The following is an 8,432-nucleotide window of genomic DNA, read 5'->3' on the forward strand; positions in this document are numbered from 1 at the left end:
ATTAACGCGATAATTTGACAACCCTGATTTTATTATGAGGGTCATTTTAGTATGAGGGGCATTTTATTATGAGTGGCATTTAAGTATGAGGGGCATTTAAGTATGAGGGGCATTTTAGTATGAGGGGTATTTTTTGTATGAGGGGCATTTAAGTATGGGGCATTTCATTATTTAAGTATGAGGGGCATTTTAGTATGAGGGGCATTTAAGTATGAGGGTCATTTTAGTATGAGGGGCATTTTATTATGAGTGGCATTTAAGTATGAGGGGCATTTTATTATGAGGGGCATTTAAGTATGAGGGGCATTTAAGTATCAGGGGCATTTTAGTATGAGGGGCATTTAAGTATGAGGGGCATTTTATTATGAGTGGCATTTAAGTATGAGGGGCATTTTATTATAAGAGGCATTTAAGTATGAGGGGCATTTAAGTATCAGGGGCATTTTAGTATGAGGGGCATTTAAGTATGAGGGGCATTTAAGTATTAGGGGCATTTTAGTATGAGGGGCATTTAAGTATGAAGGGCATTTTAGTATGAGGGGTATTTTTTGTATGAGGGGCATTTAAGTATGGGGCATTTCATTATTTAAGTATGAGGGGCATTTTAGTATGAGGGGCATTTAAGTATGAGGGTCATTTTATTATGAGGGTCATTTTAGTATGAGGGGCATTTTATTATAAGGGGCATTTAAGTATGAGGGGCATTTTATTATGAGGGTCATTTAAGTATGATGGCTATTTTAGTATGAGGGGCATTTTAGTATGATGGGCATTTTATTATGAGGGGCATTTAAGTATGAGGGGCATTTTAGTATGAGGGGCATTTAAGTATGAGGGGCATTTTATTATGAGGGGCATTTTATTATGAGTGGCATTTAAGTATTGGGCATTTCATTATTTAAGTATGAGGGGCATTTTAGTATGAGGGTCATTTTATTATGAGGGTCATTTTAGTATGAGGGGCATTTTATTATGAGTGGCATTTAAGTATGAGGGGCATTTTATTATGAGGGGCATTTTAGTATGAGGGGTATTTTTGTATGAGGGGCATTTAAGTATGGGGCATTTCATTATTTGAGTATGAGGGGCATTTTAGTATGAGGGGCATTTTAGTATGATGGGCATTTTATTATGAGGGGCATTTTAGTATGAGGGGCATTTTATTATGAGTGGCATTTAAGTATGAGGGGCATTTTATTATGAAGGGCATTTTAGTATGAGGGGTATTTTTGTATGAGGGGCATTTAAGTATGGGGCATTTCATTATTTAAGTATGAGGGGCATTTTAGTATAAGGGGCATTTAAGTATGAAGGGCATTTTAGTATGAGGGGTATTTTTGTATGAGGGGCATTTAAGTATGGGGCATTTTATTATTTAAGTATGAGGGGCATTTTAGTATGAGGGGCATTTAAGTATGAGGGTCATTTTATTATGAGGGTCATTTTAGTATGAGGGGCATTTTATTATCACACCTTTCCTCACTTTGCTCTCTTTTTCCCCCTGATTAATTTCACAATTGATTTTATGTACATGTGACATTATTGTGATTATTAACCTATGTTTCCCTGTTCCAACAGATATCCTTTGAATGGCGTTATGGTGTTTTTCCCCCCTCTTTTCCCTCTTTTCTGTCTTCTCAAACCCCAGCTGGTCGAGGCGGATGGCCACCCTTCCTGAGTCTGGTTCTGCCAGAGGTTTCTTCCTGTTAAAAGGGAGTCGTTCCTTTCCACAGTCGCCACAGGCACGCTCAGGACGGGAGATTGGACTGAAGACACATTTCGGTGCAATCTGTTGGTTTCCTTAGCTAGGATATAAAATTTTTGAATTGGCTCTATAAGAATTAATTGGATCATGATTACAATGAATTGAATTCCAATTGGCTTGAATTGGACTATATAACTTAAGTGCCTTGAGATGACAATTGTTGTAATCTGGCGCTATATAAATAAAATTGAATTGAATTGAATTGAATTATGAGTGGCATTTAAGTATGAGGGGCATTTTATTATGAGGGGCATTTTAGTATGAGTGGCATTTAAGTATGAGGGGCATTTTATTATGAGGGGCATTTTATTATGAGTGGCATTTAAGTATTGGGCATTTCATTATTTAAGTATGAGGGGCATTTTAGTATGAGGGTCATTTTATCATGAGGGTCATTTTAGTATGAGGGGCATTTTATTATGAGTGGCATTTAAGTATGAGGGGCATTTTATTATGAGGGGCATTTTAGTATGAGGGGTATTTTTGTATGAGGGGCATTTAAGTATGGGGCATTTCATTATTTGAGTATGAGGGGCATTTTAGTATGAGGGGCATTTTAGTATGATGGGCATTTTATTATGAGGGGCATTTTAGTATGAGGGGCATTTTATTATGAGTGGCATTTAAGTATGAGGGGCATTTTATTATGAAGGGCATTTTAGTATGAGGGGTATTTTTGTATGAGGGGCATTTCATTATTTGAGTATGAGGGGCATTTTAGTATGAGGGGCATTTTAGTATGATGGGCATTTTATTATGAGGGGCATTTAAGTATGAGGGGCATTTTAGTATGAGGGGCATTTAAGTATGAGGGGCATTTTAGTATGAGGGGTATTTTTTGTATGAGGGGCATTTAAGTATGGGGCATTTCATTATTTAAGTATGAGGGGCATTTTAGTATGAGGGGCATTTTAGTATAAGGGGCATTTAAGTATGAAGGGCATTTTAGTATGAGGGGTATTTTTGTATGAGGGGCATTTAAGTATGGGGCATTTCATTATTTAAGTATGAGGGGCATTTTAGTATGAGGGGCATTTAAGTATGAGGGTCATTTTATTATGAGGGTCATTTTAGTATGAGGGGCATTTTATTATGAGTGGCATTTAAGTATGAGGGGCATTTTATTATGAGGGGCATTTAAGTATGAGGGGCATTTTAGTATGAGGGGCATTTTTGTATGAGGGGTATTTTTGTATGAGGGGTCCCATTTAAGTATGGGACATTTCATTATTTAAGTATGAGGGGCATTTTAGTATGAGGGGCATTTAAGTATGAGGGGCATTTTATTATGAGGGGCATTTTAGTATAAGGGGCATTTAAGTATGAAGGGCATTTTAGTATGAGGGGTATTTTTGTATGAGGGGCATTTAAGTATGGGGCATTTCATTATTTAAGTATGAGGGGCATTTTAGTATGAGGGGCATTTAAGTATGAGGGTCATTTTATTATGAGGGTCATTTTAGTATGAGGGGCATTTTATTATGAGTGGCATTTAAGTATGAGGGGCATTTTATTATGAGGGGCATTTAAGTATGAGGGGCATTTTAGTATGAGGGGCATTTTTGTATGAGGGGTATTTTTGTATGAGGGGTCCCATTTAAGTATGGGACATTTCATTATTTAAGTATGAGGGGCATTTTAGTATGAGGGGCATTTAAGTATGAGGGGCATTTTATTATAAGGGGCATTTAAGTATGAGGGGCATTTTATTATGAGGTTATTTAAGTATGAGGGCTATTTTAGTATGAGGGGCATTATATTATGAGGGGTTTTAAGTATGAGGGACATTTTAATATGAGGGACATTTTAGTATGAGGGGCATTTAAGTATGAGGGGCATTTTAGTATGAGGGGTATTTTTGTATGAGGGGCATTTAAGTATGGGACATTTCATTATATAAGTATAAGGGGCATTTTAGTATGGGGGGCATTTAAGTATGAGGGGCATTTTATTATAAGGGGCATTTTAGTATGAGGGGTATTTTTGTATGAGGGGCATTTAAGTATGGGGCATTTCATTATTTGAGTATGAGGGGCATTTTAGTATGATGGGCATTTTATTATGAGGGGCATTTAAGTATGAGGGGCATTTTAGTATGAGGGGCATTTTAGTATGAGGGGTATTTTTTGTATGAGGGGCATTTAAGTATGGGGCATTTCATTATTTAAGTATGAGGGGCATTTTAGTATGAGGGGCATTTTAGTATAAGGGGCATTTAAGTATGAAGGGCATTTTAGTATGATGGGTATTTTTGTATGAGGGGCATTTAAGTATGGGGCATTTCATTATTTAAGTATGAGGGGCATTTTAGTATGAGGGGCATTTAAGTATGAGGGTCATTTTATTATGAGGGTCATTTTAGTATGAGGGGCATTTTATTATGAGTGGCATTTAAGTATGGGACATTTCATTATATAAGTATAAGGGGCATTTTAGTATGAGGGGCATTTAAGTATGAGGGGCATTTTATTATGAGGGGCATTTAAGTATGAGGGCTATTTTAGTATGAGGGGCATTTAATATGAGGGGCATTTTATTATGAGTGGCATTTAAGTATGAGGGTTATTTTATTATGAGGGGCATTTAAGTATGAGGGGCATTTTAGTATGAGGAGAATTTTAGTATGAGGGGCATTTAAGTATGGGGCATTTTATTATGAGGCGTATTTTAGTATGAGGGGCATTATATTATGAGGGGTTTTAAGTATGAGGGGCATATTAATATGAGGGGCATTTTAGTATGAGGGGTATTTTTGTATGAGGGGCATTTAAGTATGGGGCATTTAAGTATGGGGCATTTAATTATTTAAGTATGAGGGGCATTTTAGTATGAGGGGCATTTAAGTATGAGAGGCATTTTAGTATGAGGGGCATTTAAGTATGAGGGGCATTTTATTATGAGGGGCATTTAAGTATGGGGCATTTTATTATGAGGTGCATTTAAGTATGAGGGGCATTTTATTATGAGGGGCATTTAAGTATATGGGGCATTTTAGTATGAGGGGCATTTAAGTATGAGGGGCATTTTAGTATGAGCGGCATTTTATTATGATGGGCATTTAAGTATGAGGGGCATTTAAGTATAGGGCATTTTATTATGAGGGGCATTTAAGTATGAGGGGCATTTTAGTATGAGGGGCATTTAAGTATGAGGGGTATTTTTTTATGAGGGGCATTTAAGTATGGGGCATTTCATTATTTAAGTATGAGGGGCATTTTAGTATGAGGGGCATGTAAGTATGAGGGAAATTTTATTATGAGGGGCATTTTATTATTAGGGGCATTTAAGTATGAAGGGCATTTTAGTATGGGGCATTTTAGTATGAGGGGCATTTAAGTATGAGGGAAATTTTATTATGAGGGGCATTTTATTATTAGGGGCATTTAAGTATGAAGGGCATTTTAGTATGAGGGTTATTTAAGTATGAGGGGCATTTTATTATGAGGGGCATTTAAGTATCAGGGGCATTTTAGTATGAGGGGCATTTAAGTATGAGGGGCATTTAAGTATTAGGGGCATTTTAGTATGAGGGGCATTTAAGTAAGAAGGGCATTTTAGTATGAGGGGTATTTTTGTATGAGGGGCGTTTAAGTATGGGGCATTTCATTATTTAAGTATGAGGGGCATTTTAGTATGAGGGGCATTTAAGTATGAGGGTCATTTTATTATGAGGGTATTTTAGTATGAGGGGCATTTTATTATAAGGGGCATTTAAGTATGAGGGGCATTTTATTATGAGGGGCATTTAAGTATGAGGGCTATTTTAGTATGAGGGGCATTTAATATGAGGGGCATTTTATTATGAATGGCATTTAAGTATGAGGGGCATTTTAGTATGAGGGGCATTTTAGTATGATGGGCATTTTATTATGAGGGGCATTTAAGTATGAGGGGCATTTTAGTATGAGGGGCATTTAAGTATGAGGGGCATTTTATTATGAGGGGCATTTTATTATGAGTGGCATTTAAGTATTGGGCATTTCATTATTTAAGTATGAGGGGCATTTTAGTATGAGGGTCATTTTATTATGAGGGTCATTTTAGTATGAGGGGCATTTTATTATGAGTGGCATTTAAGTATGAGGGGCATTTTAGTATGAGGGGTATTTTTGTATGAGGGGCATTTAAGTATGGGGCATTTCATTATTTGAGTATGAGGGGCATTTTAGTATGAGGGGCATTTTAGTATGATGGGCATTTTATTATGAGGGGCATTTTAGTATGAGGGGCATTTTATTATGAGTGGCATTTAAGTATGAGGGGCATTTTAGTATGAGAGGTATTTTTGTATGAGGGGCATTTAAGTATGGGGCATTTCATTATTTGAGTATGAGGGGCATTTTAGTATGATGGGCATTTTATTATGAGGGGCATTTAAGTATGAGGGGCATTTTAGTATGAGGGGCATTTAAGTATGAGGGGCATTTTAGTATGAGGGGTATTTTTTGTATGAGGGGCATTTAAGTATGGGGCATTTCATTATTTAAGTATGAGGGGCATTTTAGTATGAGGGGCATTTTAGTATAAGGGGCATTTAAGTATGAAGGGCATTTTAGTATGAGGGGTATTTTTGTATGAGGGGCATTTAAGTATGGGGCATTTCATTATTTAAGTATGAGGGGCATTTTAGTATGAGGGGCATTTAAGTATGAGGGTCATTTTATTATGAGGGTCATTTTAGTATGAGGGGCATTTTATTATGAGTGGCATTTAAGTATGAGGGGCATTTTATTATGAGGGGCATTTAAGTATGAGGGGCATTTTAGTATGAGGGGCATTTTAGTATGAGGGGTATTTTTGTATGAGGGGTCCCATTTAAGTATGGGACATTTCATTATTTAAGTATGAGGGGCATTTTAGTATGAGGGGCATTTAAGTATGAGGGGCATTTTATTATGAGTGGCATTTAAGTATGAGGGGCATTTTATTATGAGGGGCATTTAAGTATGAGGGGCATTTTATTATGAGTGGCATTTAAGTATGAGGGGCATTTTATTATGAGGGGCATTTAAGTATGAGGGGCATTTTATTATAAGGGGCATTTAAGTATGAGGGGCATTTTATTATGAGGTTATTTAAGTATGAGGGCTATTTTAGTATGAGGGGCATTATATTATGAGGGGTTTTAAGTATGAGGGACATTTTAATATGAGGGGCATTTTAGTATGAGGGGCATTTAAGTATGAGGGGCATTTTAGTATGAGGGGCATTTAAGTATGAGGGGCATTTAAGTATGGGACATTTCATTATATAAGTATAAGGGGCATTTTAGTATGAGGGGCATTTTATTATAAGGGGCATTTTAGTATGAGGGGTATTTTTGTATGAGGGGCATTTAAGTATGGGGCATTTCATTATTTGAGTATGAGGGGCATTTTAGTATGATGGGCATTTTATTATGAGGGGCATTTAAGTATGAGGGGCATTTTAGTATGAGGGGCATTTAAGTATGAGGGGCATTTTAGTATGAGGGGTATTTTTTGTATGAGGGGCATTTAAGTATGGGGCATTTCATTATTTAAGTATGAGGGGCATTTTAGTATGAGGGGCATTTAAGTATGAGGGGCATTTTATTATGAGGGGCATTTAAGTATGAGGGGCATTTAAGTATCAGGGGCATTGTAGTATGAGGGGTATTTAAGTATGAGGGGCATTTTATTATGAGTGGCATTTAAGTATGAGGGGCATTTTATTATAAGAGGCATTTAAGTATAAGGGGCATTTAAGTATCAGGGGCATTTTAGTATGAGGGGCATTTAAGTAAGAAGGGCATTTTAGTATGAGGGGTATTTTTGTATGAGGGGCGTTTAAGTATGGGGCATTTCATTATTTAAGTATGAGGGGCATTTTAGTATGAGGGGCATTTAAGTATGAGGGTCATTTTATTATGAGGGTCATTTTAGTATGAGGGGCATTTTATTATAAGGGGCATTTAAGTATGAGGGGCATTTTATTATGAGGGGCATTTAAGTATGAGGGCTATTTTAGTATGAGGGGCATTTAATATGAGGGGCATTTTATTATGAATGGCATTTAAGTATGAGGGGCATTTTAGTATGAGGGGCATTTTAGTATGATGGGCATTTTATTATGAGGGGCATTTAAGTATGAGGGGCATTTTAGTATGAGGGGCATTTAAGTATGAGGGGCATTTTATTATGAGGGGCATTTTATTATGAGTGGCATTTAAGTATTGGGCATTTCATTATTTAAGTATGAGGGGCATTTTAGTATGAGGGTCATTTTATTATGAGGGTCATTTTAGTATGAGGGGCATTTTATTATGAGTGGCATTTAAGTATGAGGGGCATTTTATTATGAGGGGCATTTTAGTATGAGGGGTATTTTTGTATGAGGGGCATTTAAGTATGGGGCATTTCATTATTTGAGTATGAGGGGCATTTTAGTATGAGGGGCATTTTAGTATGATGGGCATTTTATTATGAGGGGCATTTTAGTATGAGGGGCATTTTATTATGAGTGGCATTTAAGTATGAGGGGCATTTTATTATGAAGGGCATTTTAGTATGAGAGGTATTTTTGTATGAGGGGCATTTAAGTATGGGGCATTTCATTATTTGAGTATGAGGGGCATTTTAGTATGAGGGGCATTTTAGTATGATGGGCATTTTATTATGAGGGGCATTTAAGTATGAGGGGCATTTTA

This window comes from Leuresthes tenuis, unplaced genomic scaffold, assembly GCF_036924035.1.
Source record: "Leuresthes tenuis unplaced genomic scaffold, fLeuTen1.0.hap1 SCAF_7, whole genome shotgun sequence".
Lineage (NCBI taxonomy): Eukaryota > Metazoa > Chordata > Actinopteri > Atheriniformes > Atherinopsidae > Leuresthes > Leuresthes tenuis.